General features: G+C 43.7%; 1 protein-coding gene across 2 annotated transcripts in view; it reads right to left on the minus strand.

The window, feature by feature from the left end:
• Nucleotides 1-17266, minus strand: part of GPRIN3 (GPRIN family member 3) — a 31734-nt gene extending 14468 nt beyond the window's left edge. Inside the window, exon 1 of one of the 2 annotated variants that reach the window (XM_081332764.1) lies at nucleotides 16862-17266. The gene's annotated coding sequence lies outside the window, so the exon portion shown is untranslated. Of the gene's footprint in view, nucleotides 1-9731; nucleotides 9791-16861 lie in introns of those variants that run through there. The other variant, XM_081332765.1, reaches the window with a different exon arrangement.
• Nucleotides 17267-18763: the final 1497 nt, after the last annotated feature.

Genomic DNA, 18763 nt, shown 5'->3' on the forward strand with positions numbered 1-18763 from the left:
TCACATTTTGTGCTGCCCTATTTAAAATAAGTCCTGCACTTATAGAGGCCAGCAATCTTGTGTGTGGCTCCGGAGATCTCCCACTGTTGTCATTAAATAGTAATTTTCAACGAGACAGAAGGAGAGAATATTTTAGAGAATAAGTACCTTAATTATAGATTCAAGTACAAGTGAAATTAAATCAGATATTGTTTTTGTCCTGGCCTCACCCAATACTAGGGTTTATACAGCTGTTCACATCTGAATTTAAAGAAAAATGCTTCAGAGAAAATTTTGGGGCACTTAGTACACCTGTTGGTGTCCCCTTAAAGAAGGGGTGCCTGGGGGTGGCAGGGGGGGGGGGGTTGCACAGCAAATGTGAAGTCCCAAATAAATATATGTTTAAGGACACAGTTAGTTGATGCACAACCTTGTTTTACCCTGTTGGTGCCTCTGAAATTAAAAATATTAGGGATTTTGTAGCTATAAGTAAATAAGCCTATGTAAATGTATGGAGTGTTACAGATAAGCTCTACAACAAGGTATGTATAATTGATACAATTAGTCAGTATTTAATACAGGGGTCTTCAAACCTGGCCCTTTTGTGACTTGTGGACTTCAACTCCCAGAATTCCTCAGCCAGCGTGCCTGGACAGGCACAACTCCCAGAATTCCTCAGCCAGCATGCCTGGCCAGGCACGCTGGCTGAGGAATTCTGGGAGTTGAAGTCCACAAGTCATAAAAGAGTCAAGACCCCTGATTTAATACAAGGGGAAAACCCCAATTATTTCAGGTGTGAATAGCACCCTAGAATCTCAGGCCCTCCTCCTGGGGCCAATCCAAAGATTCCTCCCAACGTATCATTTTTAAGATGAGAGATGTGCATAGTAATTAAGTAAATGAGAACTAATTTCATTTAATTAAATGACATTTAAGTAAGGTGAGCTGAACTGTAAATTCAACCCATTTAGGCTTTTGTCTTGGCCCTGTCCATTTCTTCGTTCTGGTCACCTACTTTCTGAAGTTTGTTTCTTAGTTTGCCACTGAAACCAGCCATATATGCTCAGCCTGAAAAGAAAGCCATTCAGTCGTGACTGAATGGGATAACTTCTGTCATCTGAACCTCAACAAGTTTATTACCCAGTTGCAATGTATGGCAGTGAAAGTTGGACCATAAGAAAGGCTAAGCGCCAAAGAATTGAGGCCTTTGAACTATGGTGCTGCTGTTGTGATTCAGGGTCAGCCTGTGGGTTCAGCAGTTGGGTCGGACGACTCAGAGGAGGAGGGGGGTGTTGAAGACCTTGCTGAGGGGGTTGAAGATCTTGCTGATGAGAGCCCTCAGCCAGGCCCCTCCCACTTGGTCACCACGGAGACCCAGCTGTGTGAGCCTGACAGCGTGGATGAAGATGACCCACAGCTGGCCCTGTTCAAGGATGCCCGACGCAGGAGGCAGTCAAGTAGGAGTAAACAGAGGAAGGCAATGGGGCTCCTCAGAAGGAGGCAGAGAGAAGCCACGCCCTGAACTCTATATAAGGGGAATGTGTGGGAGGGCTGGTTTGCTGAAGGCAACCGCTTGGATAGTTCCTGTTTCTTAAAGCTCCTGTTTCTTGGTTCGTGTCTTGTTTGTTTTTGTAGCTATAAATTTGGCAGGCGTATTCCAGCCTCTTGCCTTCTTGTAAAAGGGGTTGTCCCTGCCTTTTCTGCAGGGCCGGTAGCAGGCTGGTACAGAACAGCTGGAGAAGACTCCTGAGAATCCCTTGGACTGCAAGGCGATCAAACCGGTCAGTCCTAGAGCAGATCAACCCTGACTGCTCTTTAGAAGGCCAGATCCTGAAGCTGAAACTCAAATACTTTGGCCACCTAATGAGAAGGAAGGACTCACTGGAGAAGAGCCTAATGCTGGGAAAGGTTGAGGGCAAGAGAAGAAGGGGACGACAGAGAATGAGGTGGCTGGATGGAGTCACTGAAGCAGTAGGCGTGAGCTTAAATGGACTCCAGAAGATGGTAGAGGACAGGAAGGCCTGGAGGAACATTGTCCATAGGGTCGCGATGGGTCGGACATGACTTCGCAGCTAACAACAACAACAAATAAAAAGAAATGAAGGAAAACAGAATGGGAAAGCAGGAGAAAGAAAAAGAAGAATAAATCTGTGTCAAACAGAGATGTGCAGCTATTCAGATCCAGAGAGGAAAGGGCACTTAACAGAATAACAGAGTTGGGAAGGAGACTGGAGATCTTCTAGTCTAGACATGTCAAACACAAGGCCCGGGAGCCAGATCCGGCCCGCGAAGTGGTTTCATTTTGGCCCGCGAAACCATCCTGGAAACAGTGAGGGAACGGCCCCCGCTGCCTTGGCCCTGGCCCAGAGACCCTCCTTCTGCCAGAGATCCTCAGATCTGTCCCACTCCTGCCCAGGCCCCCATAGGCACCCTTGATGCGAACGATGTAGAGCTGGCCACGCCCACCCAGTAGGCCATATGCACTCTAGCCATGCCCACCCAGTAGGCCACGCCCACCCTGGCCATACCCACCTGGCCCCCTGAGGGCAACCGCAATGCTGATGCGGCCCTCAATGAAATTGAGTTTGACACCCCTGTTCTAGTCCAACCCCCTGCTCAGGCAGGAAACCCTATACCATTTCAGACAAGCGGGTGTCCAATCTCTTCTTAAACCTTCCAGTGTTGGAGCACTTTAAGGTGCATCCTTAAAGGAGACCCTTTTCTTGGGCTTGCATTAGCTGCAGACACCCAGAAAATAACCATTTGATTTAAGCAGGCTCTAAGGCAAGGGTCTTCAAACTTGGCCCTTTTGTGACTTGTGGACTTCAACTCCCAGAATTCCTCAGCCAGCGTGCCTGGCTGAGGAATTCTGGAAGTTGAAGTCCATAAGTCATAAAAGGGCCAGGTTTGAAGACCCCCCCCTGCTCTAAGGGGATCACCACTGTTGGCCCAGTCCAAAGCTGGATGGCTCATTTCACTCAGTGTAAGTTAGCCCAAATAATCATACAAAGGTGGGTGGTAACATTTTGAAAAACTTTATGTCTGCACAGAGTTTAAGAATTTTCACTTGAGACTATCTCAAACCAAGTGCACCGCATGTCCTCACAGCAGATATTTATACAGTTCCTACATTACATCTGCAATTCTTATTGGATGACTAAATTCACCTGGCCACACAACTTATCTTTTGGCGGGCTTTTATTAAAATCTGGTAGATTTTACTAGTTCTCTCCTAGGGGCCCTCAGTAACTCATTACTGGGGTGCCCTTTTCTTTTAGGAATTTCTAGCACCCTCTTGTGGTGCCATCATCATGATCTTATTGTATTTTGTTGATGTTTCCTTAACTACCTATTTTCCTGGGCTACACAAATGATTACCTTTAACTGCAGTGGAAGATCTCTATGTGAGACTCATGCAGATAAAAGTGAACAAAACTGGTCATATTCACATGTGGAAGTAAAAGCAAAAAAAGGTCCCAGAACTGACCACTATGCCACATATAGCAATTTACGTAGTTCAATAGCTTCCAGATTGTCCTGCTTTGGGCTGAAAAACAGGACAAACACCTGGCATTTAACAGACTATTTTGAGCTTAACTGATTATAAAGGGTGTAGGCTTATGTTACAGGAAAACTCTCAATTCTTAGAAAAAAACTTATTCCATCCTTAATTAAGAAGGTGCTACTTCTGTGCCAATAAGCATCAAACTAGGTTATACAGCTGTCATTTTTCACAGCTTCCATGGAAATCCCCCAATCATTGTGTCTAATTAATATCTTGTTTTTTATAAAATAATGCAATATGATGTGTTAATAACACATTCTTTCAAAATCTATTAACTTAGAAGTAATCCAGGTGAACAATACATTTGGAGAGATCAACAACATATTTAGCCTCAGGTGTACCACACATTTTCACAGCACTGCAAAACTGAGTATTAACCACTTGTTGCCAATGGCAGAGTGAGGGAAGATCTGGTCCAGTCAGTTCTGCTTTATAATTCATTTAAAAGCTTGGTTTGTTCAAACTGCATAGAAGTATTGCCGAGGGAAAAAAAAACACGACTGCCTCCAAAGAACCAAACTACAACTTTCCCACTCCATCTTAATATTATACTTCCTAATGCTTCCTAATCTTAGATTAAGGCAGTATTCCACTAATTAACTTCCTACTCCCAAATCACCCAACCTTGTACTAATTTAAACACGGGATTCTGCAATTTATATATGCCCTTTAGAAGTGGAGCAACTTGCATAAAACTGGCCAAAGTATGCTAGAATAGACCACAGTTACTGTTGTACCTAGATGGAAAAATAAAGTGGAGCTATATCAAAGTGTATATCTGAGCAGAAACTTACTTTTTAAAGGAAAGGCTTCAACGAACAACAGCACCTGACTGACCTTGCTTCAGTTGAGAGATTAAGTAGAGCCTTGGTGGTGCAGTGGCTGGAATGCAATATTGCAGGCTGACTCTGCCGATTGCCAGGAGTTCGATCCTGACCGGCTCAAGGTTGACTCAGTCTTCCCTCCTTCTGAAGCTGGTAAAGTAAGGACCCAGATTGTAGGGGGCAATATGTTTACTCTGTAAACCACTCAGAGATGGTATAAGTGCTATTGTTATTGCTAAGTAGGGTTGGGCTTGGTTGCTATTCCCACGGGAATCTCCAGGGAATACCAGAACTGAAAGCTAGACTGGGAAACTGAAAAAAGTATCTGTCAAGTTTTGAAGCATGGTTTTGCTGGTGCGACAAATATTGCTTCTCAGCTTGCCAATGAACTTGCCAACTTCAAAGATTAAGAGGCTAGACCATGAGACTCAAGGACATTACACCAGGTGTCTGGCCAGAGCTAGAGATGCTTTCTCATAACAATATTTTTCCACTTGATTGGGCAACGTCACCTGACCCAGAGGGAGGAGGGAGAATTCAATGCTTTTACCATATGGGTTTGGCAGGGGTCTTGCCAGACCTGGTTTTGCTTTCATTAGTGCCGAAGTGATGTACTCAATAAAGTTTCACATTAAGAGATCGGAATGTCTCGAAGGTGTTTGCTTGGTTGGTTTTGTTAGTCGGAACCTTGACAGTATCTTGAAAGCAGGCAACAATTACCGCTTAGATATGGGCCAAGGAAACTCCAGATCAATGTCTGTGAAGACGTCACAACTGAGCCCAGCTCAAAGGAAGCCTTACAAATGACCACAATTGGGATCGGAATTTCTGTTACTAAGCAAGTCAGTTGTTAAGTGAGTCACACCTGATTTTACAACCTTTGTTTGTCCTGATTATTACACAAATCCTTGTAGTTGTTAAGCAAATCATGTGGCCATTAATCAAATCCAGCTTCCCCTATTGACTTTGCTTGTCCAAAGCTGACTGGAAAGTCACAAATGGAGGTCATGTGACCCTAGGATGGTGCAGCCATTGTGAATACGTGCCAATGGCCAAGCGCTCAAATTTGACCACGTGATTGTGGGGATGCTGCAAGCACAAAAACCAGTCATAAGTCATTTTTCTCACAACTGTTGTAATCCCCAATGATTGCTAAATGAATGGTTATAAATCGAGGACTACCGGTATTATTTAATCTTAGACAGTATAATAAGTCCTGTTGTTCAGTGGGATGTTTATTCACTGGGCGTTCTGGTAACTGGAACAGCTATTCACATAAACTTGATAAGTAGTTCGCTTAATGGGCAGATATACTGGTGTGAAGCTGTGATTACTTCTGCAGTTGTTATTATTATTGATAGCGGGCCACTGTTACCAACAGAGTTGGTACTGAGTTTGCAAATCAGTCCTAGCACTGAGAAATCTGAAGAACAGATTCTATTTTTTTAAAAAAATCACCAAACATGGAATAGATATAAGGTTCAGGCCAAACTATGATAGAAATGAAACACCATGTACTAATTTGGGCAAAATACATTAGCCAGTAAACTGAAGTCCATCTCCAGTAGCACTTTCAGGTTTACAACCAAAAGAAAATATGGAACTATCTTTTTCCAGTTTGGCAGTCCACAAAGGTATCAGATATGTCTATTACATTCTCTCTTGCTATATCACAGCGTTAGTGAATGGTTGGTTTCCTGGTGCAATTTGAACTTTATTTATCCGTTACCCGCTTTTTAAAAAAAATCTGAAAATAAAGTCTTCCAGAAGAACTTGCCTAAAAAAGTGCATGCAATAAAACACAGTAAAGGTTTAAATATTTCAGAACCTGCCTCACCAATTAATTGTATTCATATAACAAGTGCTATATAAAGCCAACCTTTTTAGCAGTCAAGAAAGGGCTCTCCAAATACGAGTGATTTTCTCCATGACTCTCTCAAATTAATGCCTAAAGATCGTTTTGTGCAATGGCCTTCTAAACACAGTACCGTCAGACTGTAAAGATGCACTTTCCTTCATTTAGCTAATTATCCTATCCTTCACTGTTTGGAAGACAAAGAAATGTTTCCAAACAAAGCATTGATCTTTCTGTAGCAGAAATCTGTTTTCTTCACAAGCGACCTGTTCTAAATTTGCCTATTTGCTCATTTCTCCTTTCTAATGTCTCTCCCACTTAGTTTTATGTTGAGGAAAGTGATTAATGCTCACCATTGTTCTGAGGGCAGCACCATTTTAAACAAAAAACAAACAAACCAGATTATAGCAACCTATATCAGTGTTTGTCAAACCTGACCACTTTAAATCAAGTGGACTTCAACTCCCAGAATTCCGCAGCCGGCAAGCTAGAGAATTCTGGGAATTGAGATCCATGGCTGGAAAATTCTAGGAATTGAAGTCCACAAATTTTTAAAGTGGCCAAGTTTGACAAACACTGATAATATATAAATAAATACCAATTTAAAAAGGCTTTTTTTCCTCACTTCCCCAAAGCTACTAACTTTGGTCTAAAGATTTTTACAGATATAATAAGTAACTAAATTTCCACAGTTACAATACCAGTCTTCACAAGTCTTTATTTCAGCAAAATATCAGTAGAGTTCAAAGTGCACAAAAATAGATTGGAAATATATCAATCTATTCAAACTTGCTACGATTTCACCTTTCCATTGTTTAATCAGTTGATAAACTACTCAAAACAGAGTTTTCCCAACCTTAGTGCCCTTCATAAGGACAGCAACTCCACAATTTCCAGGCAATGTGGGAGGCTGAGGCAATTTGGTTAAAAGGCACATTTTCATTCATTGCACAGTGTAACTGGAGGGCCAGCTTGGTGCTTAAGGTGCTGATCAGAAACTGGGAGGCCATGGGTTCTAATCCTTCCCTAGGAATGAAAACCAGTTGGAGACCTTGTGTTGGTCACTGTCTCCCAGTCCAAACCCCTCAGAAGGTTGTTACTGTGGGAAAAATAGGAGGGAACATTTGATATGCTGTCTAGAGGTGCAAAAAAATAAATTTAAATATAATGCTGCTCCAATGTTTGAAGTCTTTTTACCTATATGCAAAATACATATTATCATTTTTTTGTTTATGCATATGGGCTGGAGAGAGAGTGAGAGAGAATAGGCAAATCCATATTTTTCAACGTTAGCAGGACTAGCCATGATGTCTTTCATAACTATTGCTCGAATCATCACCAGCATGCTCCTGATACCCATTTATGTCTTTTGACCCCAGACTGGTCAACTGATGCTATCAAGGTCCTGTCCCTGTGCCTGGAGATCTAGATAGAGAAGAACTGCCTATGACTTAGTCCTACCAAAACTGAATGGCTATGGGAGTTTGAGTCGTCTAGATCTGGGGATATTCCATTTTTGACCTTGGACAGATTGTGTTTCCCCATTTAACAATGGCACATAGTCAGTTACAGTTCCTGCTCAATGAGCTGGGAAGGCCTTTGCACAGCTTCATGTGATGTGTCAGTTGTGCTCCATTCCTAGATTGAGAGGCTCTGTAGACACTCATGCATTCCATAATCACCTCCTGGCTTGACTATTATACAGTAATGTGCTCTACATGAGGTTGCTTTTGAAGATCACTTGTGAGCTTCAACTACTGTACTCCAGAATTCAGCAGTAGAGAAAGTAATGGACATGCCTCAGTGTACCTACGTCACATCTCTGCTCCGTGAGCTGCACTGGTTATTTGTACTTCCAATCCAGTGCAATTTAAGGTGCTGGTTAAGATTTATAAAGACATACAGATCAAGAGCCTAGTTGCTTGAGATCTATCTTCTGAGGTGCCTACCCAACTGATTTTAACGGACAGTGTTGGCATGCTTTGGATTCTTTTGATTAAAGAATGGCATCCATAAGGACCCAGGAAGTGTGCCTTCTTGGCTGCAGTGCCTCAAGAATGAGGTCCTCCATTTGGCTTTCACCCTATTGGCATCCAGAACACCTCAAACCCTTGGCTGTTCTCCCTTGGGTGATTGGGGACCCTTTTGTTGGATGTCAGTTGTAGGTGGGGTTGCCCAACTCAATATATTTTTGCTCTTCTTCCTTTTGTTTTTCTGAGTCTGATTTGTTCTTCTTTTCTATATATATATATATTGCCTTGGTGGACTGTGAGCTGCTCAGAGTCATTTGGCATTGGGCAGTATGAAGAGACTGGGCAATCACCGGTCTCAGATGGTATAGGTTCTCCTGCTTGAGCAAGGAGCTGGAGTAGAAGACCTCCAAGGTCCCTTCCAGCTCTATTCTATTCTATACTGAATAATAAAGAAACAAATCCATTAAGGCTGTGTTTTAAAAAAAGACTTTGGGATATTTTCACCATTATGGCTATGACTGTGGTCTATTTTTATACTGGTCCTTTGCATTGTGTCTTTCAGGTACGAAATGAAGCATTGATTAGCATGCTGTCACTAAGGCACAAAGAACTGCAAAATATGGCATCTGCATGTAGTCCCCTAGAGAATTTCAGTTGAGTTGCCGTTCAGGATTTCAGATTGGGAATGACAGGAATCTTATCTAATGGAATGGATAAACATCCAGACTTACTATTATCAGGTAGTTTCACACATAACCTATGTACATAAGTTGCAGTTATAAAATGTTGCTTATTAACTTATCCCTGGCCATCTTCCAATATCTTAATCTACCAACATATAAGAGCCTTGGTGGAGCAGTGGGCTAATGCCTCCTTAAGTAACACCAGCTGCCTGCAATTAGTGCAGGTTCGCATCCCACCAGGCTCAAGGTTGACTCAGCCTTCCATCCTTCCGAGGTAGGTAAAATGAGGACCCAGATTGTTGGGGGCAATTAAGCTGACTTTGTAATAATGCCGCTTGGGGGTGTGTGTGAAAGCCCTAATAAGCAGGCATATACGGTACATAGAATGAAGGCTACTGCTAAGCTTGTAAGCTACCCTGAGTCTTCGGAGAAGGGCGGGATATAAATGGAATTTTAAAAAAAAAACATGCATTCTGGGACCACAAACCAATCTGTCTATAGCTATGACCATCTATTGCTCTGGTTATAAAATGAGCTCACTAGAGATTTTAAGCATTAAATATATCCAATTTCTGTTATTGTTTTCAACTAAGAATGTTCAATGGATGCTGAATTTTATCCATTGTCCAGTGGCTTTATACCTTGATAAACTAAGGTAGGAAGACCAAAAAAAAATAGAAGATCAAAATTTTCATTTCCTGCATCTTTCTGATACTGCTCGAAACAGGATGCAGAATTGATGAATTTTTCAAATCACATTTAGAAAAGCAAAGGTATTGTTTGTTCTTCCAAGAAACTGAACGTAAATCCTATTAAAGGCTACAGGAAAACCACAATACCTCAATGTCATACCTTTCAAGTGAGAAACATGAATGGGCAAACCAGCCTTTACATCAGAATCTTATGCCTTATGCAAATTCTTTTGCTTCTGGGTTTTGTTCTCAAGTATTGCATATATCGCCTATAGATTCCCAGCCTTTCTTAATGCTGTCTGCAAAAAACAAGTGAAAAGCAAACGGAGTTTAAATGACATTCAACAGACCACCGATGAAGAGCGTGGGTTGAAATGGAAGGATAGCGTCTACCATTTCTTCAATCTGGGAGATCCTTCCTGATTTGTATTCATAGGGAATCTTGGCAAATTTGGCATCAAAAAGTGCTTTCCCAGGGTGGGTGTTAATCTTAACCACCAAGTTTCAAATGTATATTTTAAGTGAGATCAAATGACTGTCTGGGCCTTTCATCATGAAATAAGAAGGCATCTTGTCCCATTCCACCATTTATTTTCCTTTTGTTCTGAAGTGAGCTTTCACAAATAACTTTTTTAAAAAAGGTGTCAACATTATAAAAGTTTATCCCAAAATATTTTATTGGTTGTTGTTTTTATGGATGCAAAGATCAGGAACAAAAGCAAATTAAATACTTAGGTGTTTGAGCAATGAGCTCAGATCTGACAGCCAAACACCTAACAAAATTAAGTGGGCCAACAAAAAGATTGATAATTTTCTAAGGTAAAGGTTCCCCTGCATATGCGTGCTAGTCGTTTCCAACTCTAGGGGCCGGTGCTCATCTCCGTTTCAAAGCCGAAGAGCCAGCGCTGCTTCTCTGAGGACGTCTCTGTGGTCATGTGGCCAGCATGACTAGACGCCAAAGGCGCACGGAACGCTGTTACCTTCCCACTGTAGTGGTCCCTATTTTTCTACTTGCATTTTTACGTGCTTTTGAACTGCTAGGTTGGCAGAAGCTGGGACGAGTAACAGGCGCTCACTCTGCTACACGGCACTCGGGATTCGACCAAACTGCCGACCTTCTGATCGACAAGCTCAGCATTCTAACCCACTGAGCCACCGCGTCCCTGATAATTTTCTAGGTGAGGATAAAACACCAATTTTAACCAGACCTAAACAGCCAACTGACTCACTGTGGAGGATGAAGATGATAGTATCTTACTGCTTGGTCTTTTTCAGTCTGGAGACAATGCCAGGGAGTAGATTCATTAGACTAGAGCATGAGCCCAAAATTTGTTAAGCAAGACAATTGTTAAGTGCATTTTGCCCACTTTTGCCACAGTTGTTAAGTGAATCACTTAACAGCTATTAACTGACCCATGCGGCCATTATGCAAATCTGGCTTCCTCCATTGAGTTTGCTTATCGGAAACTGGCTGGGAAGGTTACAAATAGTGATCAAATGAACCCGGGATAGTGCAACTGTCATAAATACATGCCAGTTGCCAAGCATCTGAATTTTGATCATGTGACCATGGGGATGCTGAAAAGGTCATAAGTGTGAAAACTGGTTATAAGTCACATTTTTCAGTGCCATTGTAACTTCGAACGGTTACTAAATGAATGATCGTTAGTTAGAAGATCCTAGATCTATCCTGGGTTCATAGTCAGTGGACAATCTTCCATGCAGCTGTGTTTCTAGGAAATATGTGAGCACTTGGTTGCTCACGGGGAAAAAAGAAAGGAAGAAAAAAGAAAAAAGAAAAGGAAAAGGCAGTTTGCAAACATGCAAATCACCAACATTCTGGCTGCATTTATACAGCAACATGTCAATCTGGTGTTTTTTTTCTCAAGGTTTGCATCTGCAAAAATCTTGTAACATGTGAAGGCACTTAAACAACTATAAATGTGAACAATGAAATCAGCCTCTTCCTAGAAGCAAATGGAAACCACTAAGGATGCTATATGTCTCAAGAGAAGGTCCAGATTATAGCTAGCAACTGTGTTTTGAACCAAATAAATGTCTAAGGAGACTTCAAAGGTAGCCCCATAGTTAATACACTGCAGCAATCATGTCACTAGGGCGTGTGTGTGTGTGTGTGATCACAGCAAAGCTCTCTTAGTGCAGCTGGTGCTATTGCTACACTCAGATATAATTCTGTGAAAAAGGGTTCCCTTCTTTCAGACACAATGCATTGTTTGGTTCATTTCCTCCTTCCCTTTCCTGCATCCCCACATCTATTTGTACCAGAAAAAGAACTTACCGCTAAAACCAGCAGGCTTTTACATACCAGCAGTTCAATGAATCTCCAACTTTGGGTAGAACTCAACAGAAAATGGAACAGCTCTATTTCTTTCAGGCAGCTAGGTGGCAAATGCCACTGTTGAGATCTACAGCACATAGCAACATTTACCAAAACATCCCCTGCCTGCTAACGCCTGCATGGATTGTTTGGTTCACATGTCACACGGCTGACAGAATTTGAAAGGGGGGGGGAATATGTTAGGACTCCAGGTTTTCTAGAATTAGACCTTCCTGATGCTCTGGGCACCACTAGTCTCCGAACAAGATAGAAACAGCAACTAAATCTATCTAATCGCCGTGTCATTCTGAAATCTCCTACCCAGTTCAGTAAATATAATGCCAAACTGTGCTCATTTGCATTGCAGGAGTAGAAACATGAGTTTACTTTCTGAAATGGGGGAGGAGGGAAAGGAAGGAAATTTGCATATGCAAAACTAGCTCTAGACCTTCCCCCCCCTTCCCCCGGACAGACCGCAATCTATTTTGATGGGTTAAAAGCACATAAGCAATTCAATAGGCTACTTGCTTCTCTCTCAGGTAGCACACAGAGTATATGCACACGTGTGCATGCGCGCGCACACGCACGCTTTTATCCCTACCATGTATTTCCTTGCAGATATCTTTTCAAAATAACTGTGTGAATGGAGTTACTGACTGGTGCAAGGTCACTCTGGGATCTTTATGGCCTGAATCTCTTTCTCTCCTCCCAAGAGTAACCAATTACCTTAGCAAAAATCACTTCCAAGATTCTCAACAAGTTCATCACTGGGATCTCCCTTTTATCATCTGTAGGGCAAAGGCAGCAATGCCAGAAGCTGAAGGACAATTTGCATTTCCAGACTGCAGCAAGCCAAACTGCCATAAGTTAAAAGCACTGACGATGTTACCTAGTTTGGGTAATGAAACACCTGCAAGAAAACAATCAAGTTCAAAGAGCACCAAGGACCCTTCATTTCAACCCTGAGGTACAAATATTCTCCTTTATTGGTTAACAGGTAACAAAGAATACCCATACTTTTGCTGCCATTTTTCCAGATGCAGCTCCCCTCTTTTTTACTTGTGGTAAAATGATAGCATCAGTCACAAACACAGCCATACTTTACCGCAGTGGCTCTCAACCTGTGGCCCTGGAGGGGGAGGGTCGCAATGTTGTCACAGGGGAGTCCGAGAAGGCTTGAAGAAATGTTATGGTTTAAATCTTGAGTTAAGACTTGAGGGTCTGTGGCCATGGTCTGTGGCCACAAAAGGTATTTAAAAGGAGCAGAGGGTGAAGAAAAGGTTAAGAACCACTGTTTTACTGAATTTATTTTGAACAGGAAATGGGAGAATAGAGAACACCCTATGTTACTTTCCTGGTTGGTGCTGATTGCTCCCTGGAGTATATGAAGAACAAGATTCAGGGGAATGATAGTCATCAAGTCCTACCTGTTCCATTTAGCTGTTCTGCGAGGGGGCAGCGAGGCTGCTCGAAAGTATGGGACAGGGGTCTTCAAACGTGGCCCTTTTATGACTTGTGGACTTCAACTCCCAGAATTCCTCAGCCAGCATGCCTGGCTGAGGAATTCTGGGAGTTGAAGTCCACAAGTCACATAAAGGGCCAAGTTTGAAGACCTCTGGTATAGGGGCATCACTACCATATATCTTCGAGGCCTAAGACAAATGGTCCTTGATTTACGACTGTAATGAAGCCTGAAATTTCTGTCATAAGTCATGATACGACTTCTGTCATAAGTTGAGGCATCCATGGGACCAGACTTTATTTTAAAACTTTTTTATGGTGGTCTTTAAGCAATTGCCATGTTAAGCGAATCCAAATATTCCAATGGGACTTTTTTTTTTTTTTTGCTAGAAGCTGCCCCTAAAGTCTGGAAACTGGCAAAGATGTCATAAATCATGGCTATGTGATGTGGTCAGTTACAACTGACTAGTAAGCCAATTGCCGAGTGCCCAAAATGCGGACATCTGACACTGGGTTGAAAAGCTATAGCAGTCAATGGGGAAAAACTCTTATTTGATACGTTAGTGCCCTTGCAAAGTAGACAGGATTAGGCCAGACGGTGAACCAATCCGATTTGGGTTCGTTATCTCACACTCCTAAAGCTTTCATTTTGTCACAAACAAGCAAAGAAAACATAGAGCTGAATACATATCTAAGTTACCATCTTAGCACTCTTTACAAGGCGGTGAGCAATACAGCAACTGGATCAACGTAACCTCACCATCTAGCTTCAATACTGAGCAGAGACTCAAATCTTTCTCTGCATTGCCTTTTCTCTTTCATCCTGTTTCTACCTCTGTAGGGCGCATGTATTTTGCTATGGGCCGGTTTGTAAGTGAACAGACCTAAGGAGAAAACAGCACAATTTTTTAATGCACTTCTCCCAACTTAAAAAGATGGCCTAAGCGATATATGGGTCAACACAGACAATTCATAGGATAGCATTTTTGTAAAAATGCAAATATTTCTTCCTCAGGCTTTTCCTGTCTGTCCCCGCAACTAGTCAACCAAGGACCCGAAACATCAACGCGAGAGTTAACCAACAAAGCAACTAGCCTGTTTTTTTTGTTTTTCTGAGGCTGTTGCGTTGTTTTCTGATCACCTGTGCCGGGGCAGCATTTGGAGGCTGTGACAGTTGTGTTGCTATGGTGATGACTCTTCCCTACCGGATGGCAAAAAAATAAAATGAAGAAGAAAAAAAAAATCCACCGAAAGCTAATCACACTGCAGCAAAACATACGATGACAAAGGGTCCAATATTTACACCCAGTTCCATTCATGTCAAAATGGTGTTTTTACAGGAAAAATTCCTGGTGGACTATGAGCAGACATTTTCAGTTGGTAGAAATTTTGGTCAAAAGCTCCAACAGGATATGCTATTATTCTTTCAAAAAGAATTGGTGCTTTTGTCTTTGGGGTTGTTGTTGTTTTTTTGGATCTTTAACTTCCCTCCCCCTGATTTAAAAAAACCTCAAGGTTTCATTGTTTTCTCATAGCACCTTCACACAGCTATCTTGTGTAGCTTGCTGTTATCTGTAGACAAACCACTCCTTAGAAACAGGAAGAGGGAAGTCAATATGTTTAAAGCTATTTTAAAGAACAGGGAGGTAGATGTATGTGGTAAACAGAAATGCACACTTCTCCCAAACAGAGTTACTGGGGAGCGTTTGTCTGCCATATCTTGCTGGAGTTTGCACGCCTGTGGAAGCTGGGCATCGTTCAGCAAACCCAAGACGTATGTAGAAAGGCTGCGTTCTCACAACGAAGCCTGAGTCATCCCTCTCACAAAGCCATCACTGAGTGTAACAACATCTGTTCTTGTGTGAATTGCATTTATGAATGGGCAAAATCAAGGCTGGCCGGAAACTTTGATTTCCTGCACACCGGAATACTCCTCTATGTCTGCAGGCGCCTCCTTTCTCTACCGTTTTGGGCTACATCTCCCATCATCCCCAGCCCCAATGACCTAATGAACGGAGGGTCTCTTCAAGGCAGAATTTGCACGAGGGATAAATGCCAGCGGGTTTTATTTTCAGAATAATTCATCCAGCCATCCCAATAAATACAAACAATTTGCACACACGACATGTCTCCGGGCCTCAGTTCTATTCCTTCTTTTTCCCCTTTCCCCCCCCCCTGCAAAATCTTGAGAACCCAGATTGTTGGGGGCAATAAGCTGACTTTGTAATAATGCCGCTTGGGGGGGTGTGTGAAAGCCCTAACAAGCAGGCATATACATAGAATGAAGGCTACTGCTAAGCTTGTAAGCCGCCCTGAGTCTTCGGAGAAGGGCAGGATATAAATGGAATTAAAATAAATAAAAAATAAAAAAATTGTTGGTGTCCTTCAATTCCTTCTCTGGAGAAGTTTGGGGGGGGGAGGGAGGAAGCCAATTTTTAAACAAGGACAACAGGAGAATGTTATTTGGGATTAGATCAGGTATAAATTAGAGGAAAGACGAAGGCAATCCTTTTTATATATTTTTTTAAAAACTTTCTCCACCATCCCACGTGCAATAGAAACCCCAGGGGTGTTTTTTTTTCCTGGGGGGGGGAAGGAGGAGGAGAAGGGGGAGAGGCGTCGTTTTACACCCCGAGCAGAAGAAAATGCCGAAAGGCTCTAAAACAGTTGTGAAACATTTTCTTGCCTCTTTAAGACCTGTAGCTCAGAGGAATCCTCCCAAGTTAACAGTACTTAGCCCTGCCAACCAAAGTACTGCCAGGCTGCAAAGCAGACCGGCCCCGGCCGATCTCATAGGATCCCAACGCTCGAAAGGGATCTCCCGTAGAGGTCATCTAGCCCACCCCCCACCTCCCCCCAGCCGCTCAGGATAGGCCAGGGGTCGGCAACCTCGGCTCTTTTATGACTCGTGGACTTCAACTCCCAGAATTCCTGAGCCAGCTATGCTGGCTCAGGAATTCTGGGAGTTGAAGTCCACGAGTCATAAAAGAGCCGAGGTTGCCGACCCCTGGGCTAGGCTCTACTCAAGCATCTCTGGGAAACGCCGATTTTTCTCCGAAGTAAAACAGGAATTCCCGAGAAGGGAGCGAGGGAAGAAAACCAACCAAAAAAACCCCCAACAACCACCCCCGACCCCCCCCCCCTCAGTCCACAGCACGTCCCGCCTGGCTATCCCAGGGAAAGGGTTCTCCGTTAAGAGGCGAGGCGTTGCGCCTCTTCGCCCGTCGTTCCCAGAGCTCGAGCAGCGCCTCGCCCGCTCTGCAAGTCGCGGCTTCCTCACCTCTCTCAGCAGGGCAGGAGGAACCGGCTGCCGCCTCCTCCTCGGCTGCCGCTGCCGCCGCTGCAGCAGCTGCGCAGACGTCAGGCGGGCTGACCTTGCGGAGAGATTCCTCAAGCGAGCGCGCCTTCCCCGCAGCCCTCCGCGGGTGAGGAGGACCCGCCAGCCGAGCGCCAAGCCTGCGAAGACACCACACACAAACACACACACACACCCCTGAAGGAGTCGGAAGCGGCGGGGTTGGGTTGCTTTGAGCGGCCGGGCAGGTGCCTCCTCCCTCGCTCGCTCGCTCGCCCGGCGTCGGGGCAGGGAGGCGGCTGTTTCCGCTGCCAGCGCTCGGACCGGCTTGCTGCTTCGCGCCCGCCTGGCCGCCCTTTGAACGGCGAAGAGGAGCTGAGGGAGCGCACGAGGCGAAAGGGACCGGCGCGTCAGAGGCAGGCAGGCAGGCAGGGCGGGGAGGAACCGAAGAGGCCCCAGCGCCGCGCCAGGAGGTGGAGCCGGCGCGGAGCCCCGCCAGCCTTCCTCTCGTCGGTGGGGAAAACAACTCCGGCTCGGTTCGTCCTTGGGCGCCCTAAAAGTAGAGCTAGTCCTCGACTTGCGACCTCGGTGAAGCCCGGCGTTTCTGGGGCTAAGGCGAAGCAGTTGTTAAGTGAATCTGGCTTCCCCGTTTTACGACCTTTCGGGCCACAGTTGTTAAGCGAATCCTGGCGGTTGTTAGGTTGGCAACGCGGTTGTTAAGTGAATCTGGCTCGCTTCCCCCGTTGACTTTGCTTGTCGGAAGGTGGAGAGAGAGGATCGCGTCACCCTCCTAGGACACTGCAACGGTCATAAAATAGGATTCAGTTGCCCAGAGTCTGAATTTTGATCACGCGAGCGTGGGGATGCTTCAGTGGTTTTAATTCTGAAAAATGGTCCTAAGCAGGGCTTTTTTTTGTCATAGAACGCTCAGAACGGAGTTCCGGCACCTTTTTTGGATGGAACCAAAAAAGGTGGGTTATATGACATGTGTGAGTTCCGGCACCTTTTTCTTTTACAAAAAAAGCACTGGTCCTAAGTCACTTTTTTCGGTACTGTTTTAACTTTGAATGGTCACTAAATGATCGGTTGTAAGTTGAGGGCAACCTTTAGTTTGTTCTGTGGTATCTGCAAATGGAGGCCAAAGAAAGGGTGCCACTGCCCACATGCAGAATTCTCTGATGTTGTTCCCCCCTTCCATGCTCACCTTTGCGCAACTCAGATCTTCCAGGCTTTGACTTGCCTGGAATTAATGGAAAGACGTTTGTTGTAGGTAGTTCCGGGTGCTGTTTCCAGAGATTGGATAGGAAACTCGTCTGTTATTCAGTGTAAAGTGTGGAAAACATTGGAGAAAAATAATAATTTTGAGATGAGTTGACAGGGAAGGACGCCTCTTTCTCCCAAGAGGAACAAACACTACAAAATGATTATTATACACATATGTATGCTATCTTTGTTGTGCCAATAAAAACAGGGAATCCCCAAACCAGAGGGGATATGTGGTATTCTGAGCACATGGAGGCGCTTTCTTAGAATGGCTAGTGGCCATTCATGAAATGGCTGCTGTGGGCAGGGAAAGGAAAGTAGCCAGTGACAAAAATACTGATTTTCCAGAATACCTCTTATCACCGCTTCTGTTCCTTACTATACCTTAGTTTGTGACTTCTCTGCTTCCAAACTTTGTTACTACACATTTCCTGATCAAAAAAGAAAAAAGAAAAAAAAACCCACAAAAAACCTAGGTCTCCCGAAAAAAAGGAATTTTATGTGTTGTTTTGCAGCCTGCTGACTTCACATTTTTTTTCAGGTAAACTATAGGGTTTAGACTATACAATAACAGAGTTGGAAGGGACCTTGGAGGTCTTCTAGTCCAACCCCCTGGTCAGGCAGGAAACCCTGTACTACTTCAGACAAATGGTTGTCCAATCTCTTTTTAAAAACTTTGAATGTTGGACCGTTCACAACTTCTGGAGGCAAGTTATTCCACTGATTAATTGTTCTAACTGTCAGGAAATTTCTTCTTAGTTCTGGGTTGCGTCTCTCCTTAATTTGTGTGTGTGTGTGTGTGTGTGTGTGAGTGTGTGAGAGAGAGAGAGGGGGG

Source organism: Vipera berus, assembly GCF_964194415.1.
Source record: "Vipera berus genome assembly, chromosome: 7".
In the NCBI taxonomy this organism is placed as follows: Eukaryota; Metazoa; Chordata; class Lepidosauria; order Squamata; family Viperidae; genus Vipera; species Vipera berus.